We start from the raw sequence: 7,121 nt of genomic DNA, 5'->3' as shown, positions 1-7,121 counted from the left end.
ACTAGCTGACTGTAACAGGCAGTGTTTGTCAGTAGTTAGCACACTATTCTGTCATTTGGAGTAGCAGGTCCCCGTGTGCCGAGCTAGCTCAAGTTTGTTGAGGAATAACTTACTTTTACTGGTGTTTTTACACAATGCACAAAAAAATTAGAAAGTTCAAAAGATGATTTGGACATGTGTGTCTGGCCAGGTTGGTTTTGCTCAAGTGTTCTACTGAAAGACTCCTTCAGTCTCCTTTTCTCTTTCTCCACAGAATCAGCCCTGATGGTAGGTAGTCTTTTCCCCAGAAAGATCTGTTCTCCCCTTTTCTCTTTTTTTTTTCTGTTTAACATAGGATTTTAGAGGTTTCATTTACCTTCATCAGAAAAAAGGTCTGCAGATGTCAGGATCAGGAGGGTGTCACTTTAATTTCAGTGCTCAAAGGCATTAGCTGCCCTTCTAGTGGTCAAAATCATTAGGTGCCTTTGAGATTTCTGCCGTTTACTCCCCATGTTAAAAGAGGAAGAACTTACTGATTCTTGGCTTACAGATCCTAATCACCATCACGAGGCTTGGCAATATGATCTAATCTTCCTCCATCAACTTTTTCCAGCATTCTAAGGGAGTAAGTTAATGTTGCTTGGAGAGTGATGAAGAACCAAAGAATCGTGAGAAAGATGGAAAAATAGTATCTCCTTCTTTGCAGAAAGGAGGGGAGAATGGAACCCAACCAGCCACCTATAGTATATTTTTAGCAGCAGCTATTTGTGCTTATTTCTGCTTACATGTAGCTATGATTTGGACACCATAGGAATGGAAAAATTAATGAGTTTGTTATCCTGTAGTGTGGGATGTGATCCCTACCATATGCTATACAGTATCTGATTTTGTAGCCCAGGGATGCTGGGCAGACTCACAGAACCTGTGGGAACTGTGAGAGTCTTTGATGGGGAGTCACATAAAATTGATTTATGGGTGAGTCTGGGACCTAATTTGGAGAGACCACATCTGCCAGAGATGGGAGGGGAAATGAAATAGTCTTGTGTACTTTTTCTTACAAGACAAGAATCGAGACATGCAAGAGATAAACTAGAGCAGGTAACTACCTTTTTCCCACCCTATTTTTCTTGATTTCTAGCCCACATATGACTCAGTACGTTGTCTGGATCTTCCATTTCAAGTGAGGCTTCTGCTTTTACATCATTCCTTTCCCATCATGTAGTATCTCATGTTTCTGGTGTCTGTCACTGCCTTCCAGCAGATAATGCTGTGAAAAGGAATTTTCTTCTCGGGAGTAGTTCAAACTTCTTCCCGAATTTTCATTTGTATTCAATTACATTTCCATAGCTTAAAACAAAACAGAATGCTTTGGCAGGATGCCTTCATCTCCTTCCTCCTTATGGATTTTTCTAGGAATTAAGTGGAGTCCAGATTTCTGGTCATGTTTAGTAGTTACTATTTATTTTCGTATACCTACTGATATCAAGCAGGTACAGCATGCTATTTTTTTTTTCATTTGCCTATACACAATCATCTCTTTCATCTTGCCTGTATTAAGGTTATGCCTGCCTAACAGTCCACAGACTTCTAATTAGTTATAAACTATCTTAATTAGTCTTTATTTTTAAATAAGGTGGAGTACATGCTAAGTGACTGAGGTTATTTGAGTTACAATTTGAACCTGATTCTGTTCCCAGTTGTGGCTGGGAGGTGAGAGTAAAGAGAATTTCTCTATTTGAGAAGCAAGATGGGCAGTAGGAATGGGAATAGGGAAAGAAGGAAAGCAGCTGAGACATTTGGGCTCAGGCTTGGCATACTAATATGTGCTTTTGACCTAATAATGCATTCTGTATTTGAGAACTGTTCAAGCAACATACAGGCTGGACAGTAAGGGATTCTCAAATTTTCTACAAGGCTATCTTCCTACAGAGATCTCACATTGTGTTGTAACTGTAAGTTTCTGATGTCTGTCATCCTGACTTCCTTTCTCTTCCCCCCCCCCCCCCAGTGATTTGCACTTTTTTTCCTGTTGCCCACTCTTTTTCTTAGTTCTGGCAGAGACTCTGTGTGACATGTAAAAAGAGCTGAAGTCTTCAGATGTGACTCGGTTGCTGTGCGTACGTTGCTTAGTCAGATCATATATTGCTTGACAGGATATAGTCTGAGAGAGGAATAATTTGGCTTTAGGATGTTTCCACATCAGGTGCGATGGAATCCTTCACCAGAGGGTGAATCCTCCCATTACCCAGTCTTGCTGTCAACAAGAGCATGTGACTGGTAAAAGGAAGTGCAAGGGAAGACTGTTATGCTCTGCCACTTAGCGTTATTTTAGTTTTAGGAGGTTTCTAACATCCTTTATCGATTATGAGAGTCATCTCAAACTACCTTAACTTTTCTCAAGAAGAAACTGCTTTCTTGCAGTTTCCACTTCTTGCAGTTCTGACTGTGTCTGTCTGAAGTGACTCACAGGATCTGTCCCAGCTTATACTATCCTCACATGCGGTCATGGTGATGCATGCTGCTTATACCAGTAGGTAGATGAGGTCAAGAGTTAAATGGTGATACTGTCTATGAACAGTTTTACAGGGAAGTGGGAGGGGAAGCATCTGCTGCATGAGATAAACACTTCTCTTAGAACTCATGAGTCTTGAATGAGGATGGAAGAATAACAAGAGCCCATGTCTATGAACTTGTTTTATTTACTGCTTGGAATAGTGCAGAGGCATTAAGTCTGCTTTGTAATGGCATTTAGACTGGATCAGTATGATAGAGCCACAAAGAATCCTGTTTCTGTTGAAGGCATGAGGGATATTTTGATCACCTATGAGGTGCACAGTACACCCACTGGCTTTGGTAGCGATGTTCGCAGTAGTGTCATATCTATTACATAATTCTCTTTTTACCAAACTCTAAAGAGTAATTGAGAATGGAAATCTTAAACAGTTTTCAGAATCATTGTGTTGTGTTACTTCAAGGCGTTAAATATATTGCAGTTATGGCTTTCACTCTTAATGCCTTTTCCTTCCCGTTCTCCTCCCCTTTTGTTGTTTTTTTGTTTTCCCCCTTGGTATGGTTTGTTTTTCTCCTTATGCATGCCCTTTGTGTTGAACTTCTTGTGTTCAGGAGAGTTTCTTTTTCTTTCCCCTGCCTGGGTTTCCTCAGTATACTAGAACTGAGAAATGAAACTGAAGCACTACTGTGCATGTAGAGTTATGGTAAGGGTTGAACTTTAAAATGGATTTTATTTTGCAGTGTTTGAGCAGTTTGGAGATTTCAATAGCACTTCCTTTATAGTGCTACTTAATTTTTCAAGTACTTGCCTTTGTTGAAGGAATTATTATGTCATTCTTTACAGTTAAATTAGTTTTGTTAAATATTTTGTGAAACAAAGAATTGTGTTTATATTAGATCTGCCAGTGGCTCACGGTGTGAACGTGGGCAAGCACTTTAGATCCTTGTACTTGTTTTACATCTGGAAAGTAAGGAAGGTGACAGTGTTTTATGTAAAGCACCCTGGTACTGAAGTCCAACATAAATGGAATGGAGATTACTGTGCATAGTTAAAGACTTGTCTGTAATAGTGGAAGTAATCTGATGACACTGAGGCCAAGTTCTTTGCTGACAGAAGTATGCTCTGCTTTCTGCAGCAAAGCTGTATTTTGGGGTTTAGTTTTTAAATATGTTTGATAGCAAAGAATGTTATCAGTGGCCTAGAAAAATTAAGGCCAGAGTCTGGCTTCTCCTGATATTTGGGTGGGTTTGTTTTTTTTTTTTTTTACTTCTTGTCTGTGTGCCTGTCAGAGGGATGTAATTGTACTGTGACCTTATTTGCTTTAGCAAAATGAAACTCAATTCAGTTATTATTTGATGAATTGGCAGACAAATACTGGGATGTTTAGTTTGGATCTTGGTGTGGGTGGACTGTTCAGGTACTGGTGGTCAAAGTCCTTATTATGGACCAATTAAAAAAAATAAAATCTATGTAAAAAATCATTTACTGGTAGGTGAGCAGTAAAATGTGATGAATGCTTTAAGGGCAGCAGGTGGTACAGGGTATCCATTTATAGTTACTGAATGCCTGGTCAGAATTGTTACATTCAGACATTTTTAATTGCTGCTTAGGATTTTAAATTGGATTTTGTTTGCTAATTGGAATATACATTTAACAAATCCAGTAACTAATAGCATTTATAATAATTTGTTAGGGTATATTTTCAAGAGCTCAAAGCACGCATAGCAGAAGAGACTAGGGTTGGTTTTAAACTTACTTTGGTGGGTCTCGGCAATTAGTCTTATACCTGAAAATGTATGTGCAAAACCTTGTAGAGTGACTAGTTCAGCTGGAGACATTTGGTGTAGCTTGCAAGCTAAAAAAAATTTGCCTGTAATGCACTCCATTTCCCTTGTATTCTAGACTTAGCTCCAGCTTACCTAATTAAATGAAATACAAGTGTCAAAGAGTCTTTAACAGGCCTTTTTTGGGGGAGCTAGCTGGGTTTTTCATTGCATCATTGTTTTAGCTTGGTTTTTGTCACCTCTAACAACATACTAAGTAGTATGGAATACTTGGTCTTTTTGTGGTTTGCCTTGGGGAGTGGTTCTCAAGGTCCACAGAAGTCTACCTCTTTGTTGCAGCTTGGTCCAAAACGCTGGCAGAGAGGCCTGAGATTCTTAGTTTGGCTGAGGTGAAGCTGCAAATAAGGATGTATAATATGCTGAACAGTTCTGTAGAAAACTGAAGTGGTTTGTGAGTTTGAGATCGATCGAGGAAAAAGCCTGTCTTGTTCTATTGTTTAGAGAACAGAGGATCCTAAATTTTTAACAGATTGTCTTGGGTAGGTTTGAGTTTTCCATTGAAAAGTGAGTAGGAAAATACCCCCTTTAGGCAGCATAGAAACAGAAAGACTTCTGACCAGGAGTGGCGTCTAGCAGGAGGAACTGATGTGTCTTGGTTTGCATTACTGAGTAGATGCAAACTAGTAGATGCAAACTGCAAACTGAGTAGTGGGAACTCATCCAAGATTGACATGTAGATTAAAGCGCTAGATTTAGGGGCTCAGCAGCAAAGCTTGTGTTGGAATTGACTTATTTACTGAGAGACTTGAACGTTTTAAATTTTTTCTAGTTTTCTGTCAGCAGACTTTTAAGAACAGTTGAATACTTGTTCAGTTGGAAATTTGTAATGCAACTTTCCTATAAACAACTTATTGGTTCAAAAATGCATCATGCTATAAATGTTTAATCTTTACTTTTTAATGCTTCCTCATGAAGGAACTGATAATAATACAGTCTATAGCAGCACATTTTGAAATCCAAAAAGGAACACTGTATCTTTTACTTGGTCTTCTATTTATCACAGACCAGTTATATTTCTTCTTCTCATCCACCACCAAATTCAGTAACACAGGTTTACCTGAAATGTATTTTGCATCAGTGTATCTAAAAAATCAAGAAATACAGAATCTACTGCTTTCTTTACTCTTTGTTCCAGCAGTGTTATGTTCTTGTTTCTGAAAGAGAAAATGCTGCATTTCAAATAGGTATTTATTCTACAGTCATTATATCTGCTATCGTTTGCTTTTCTATTATGCTTTTTTTCTTAAATCCGCAGTCTGCTGGAGCTTTTTGATCTATTGGGTCACAATTCATGTGCTCTTGCTTTCTGCAGTTTCCTTATGCTTTTTCAGGATATAATACCAAGAATCATGAAAAAAAGCTTTGCTCAACACTTAGGGAAATATGTAATACGAATACAGGGAGATCTTTGTAAGTGTATCTTAATTGGGAGTATTTTCTTTATCTTTAAAATAAAGCATACAATTGAATTGCATAATCATACTAAACCCAGAGTTCTCTGAGTACTGGACACAATGATAATTTGACTCTTTTCCAGTGGGGTAGAAGTACCAGTCTCTCATTTTCTCTCTCAAAACCCAAAAAAAAAAAAAACAAAAAAGGAAAAAAAAAGAAGTACAAGAGAAAGCAATTGGAAATCTTGCCGTGTGAATAGATGTGTCTCTTCTTAATGAAACCTGTTTTTTTCCCTGTCATTATCATTAGAGTTCTGCAGAATCTCTGCTAATGGTACTTTTTATGACAAACCTTTGTTTACTTTCAGAGCCCTGGGGTTTTTTTTCTTTCATTTTTTTTTCTGACAATCTGTGTTTATAGAGATAACGTGATCTTGGCAAAGCATGTAGTGCTATATCTTTGCAAAAAGATGGCTGGTATTTCAGATAGGGAGCAAGTGGAGAGCTCTCAGGCCATTGGTGATTAAGGAAGCGTAAAGTAACTATCAAGTAAGTACATTTTTACGAATTATAAAGTGTCAACATTGCTCTCATAAATTATTCAACAATAATTTATTCAACCCTTCTCTCAAAGAATAACAGAAACTGCAATATCAATATGATAACTGAACTCCAGATCATTTTTTGATAGGCTTGTGAATACACTTCTGTAGTTTTGAGTTAGAGTGTTAGTATTTTAATTAAACATTAATTTACAGACATAATGTAATTTCAGATATTTTTGTGGCACAGTCTCACAAGATTGTTGCTTGGATATCTCAGAGGGTCTTACTCATATTTTACTGTTTTGCATTTATATGGCCAGGCCTTAATTCTGTAAGGATTTGTAAATGTGATTTAGTTCATGCACAATGCCCATTGTAGCTTTGTTGAATCTGCATAGGATCTAAGTTGGAGGCAAGGAGGGAGGTGCTGTGCTTTTGTTTTTTGTTGTTGGGTTGTTTTGGGGTTTGTTTAGGTTTTGGCTTGTTTGGTTTTTTTTGTATTTGTTTCGTTTTTTAAGGCAGGTTTATTATTACCTGTTTTAGAACTTCATGGTGTAATCTTGCCTAGATTTTGAGCTGCTTCTGCAATACTAAAGAAGACTCGAATGAAAATGCAGGGTATCTTATATACATTGCATTGCATGGATTTACATTTTCTACAAACAGGTAATGCAAAGTTAAGCACTTCCGAATAGTATTAGTATTCCAGGTTTCTTTAACTGATGTGTCATTATAAAGAGCTAGCTTCGTTTCCTCTGCATAACTGTATGCTTTTCCAAGGGGAGGTGCATGCCTCTGTGTGTGTGTTCGTGTGTGTAAAAACCACCAAAATCCCTTAGAAAATCCT

At 37.7% G+C, this 7,121-nt stretch overlaps 1 protein-coding gene across 2 annotated transcripts in view; it reads left to right on the top strand.

The window, feature by feature from the left end:
- Nucleotides 1–6,140: 6,140 nt before the first annotated feature.
- Nucleotides 6,141–7,121, top strand: part of JAK2 (Janus kinase 2) — a 68,805-nt gene continuing 67,824 nt past the window's right edge. The window contains exon 1 of one of the 2 annotated variants that reach the window (XM_057398345.1): nucleotides 6,141–6,278. The gene's annotated coding sequence lies outside the window, so the exon portion shown is untranslated. The remainder of the gene's footprint in view (nucleotides 6,279–7,121) is intronic. The other variant, XM_057398347.1, reaches the window with a different exon arrangement.

Source organism: Pezoporus wallicus, unplaced genomic scaffold (assembly GCF_028554395.1).
Source record: "Pezoporus wallicus isolate ANWC-B61680 ecotype Strahan unplaced genomic scaffold, APGP_CSIRO_Pwel_v1 contig_13414, whole genome shotgun sequence".
In the NCBI taxonomy this organism is placed as follows: Eukaryota; Metazoa; Chordata; class Aves; order Psittaciformes; family Psittacidae; genus Pezoporus; species Pezoporus wallicus.
This window is presented reverse-complemented; position numbering and strand designations above follow the sequence as displayed.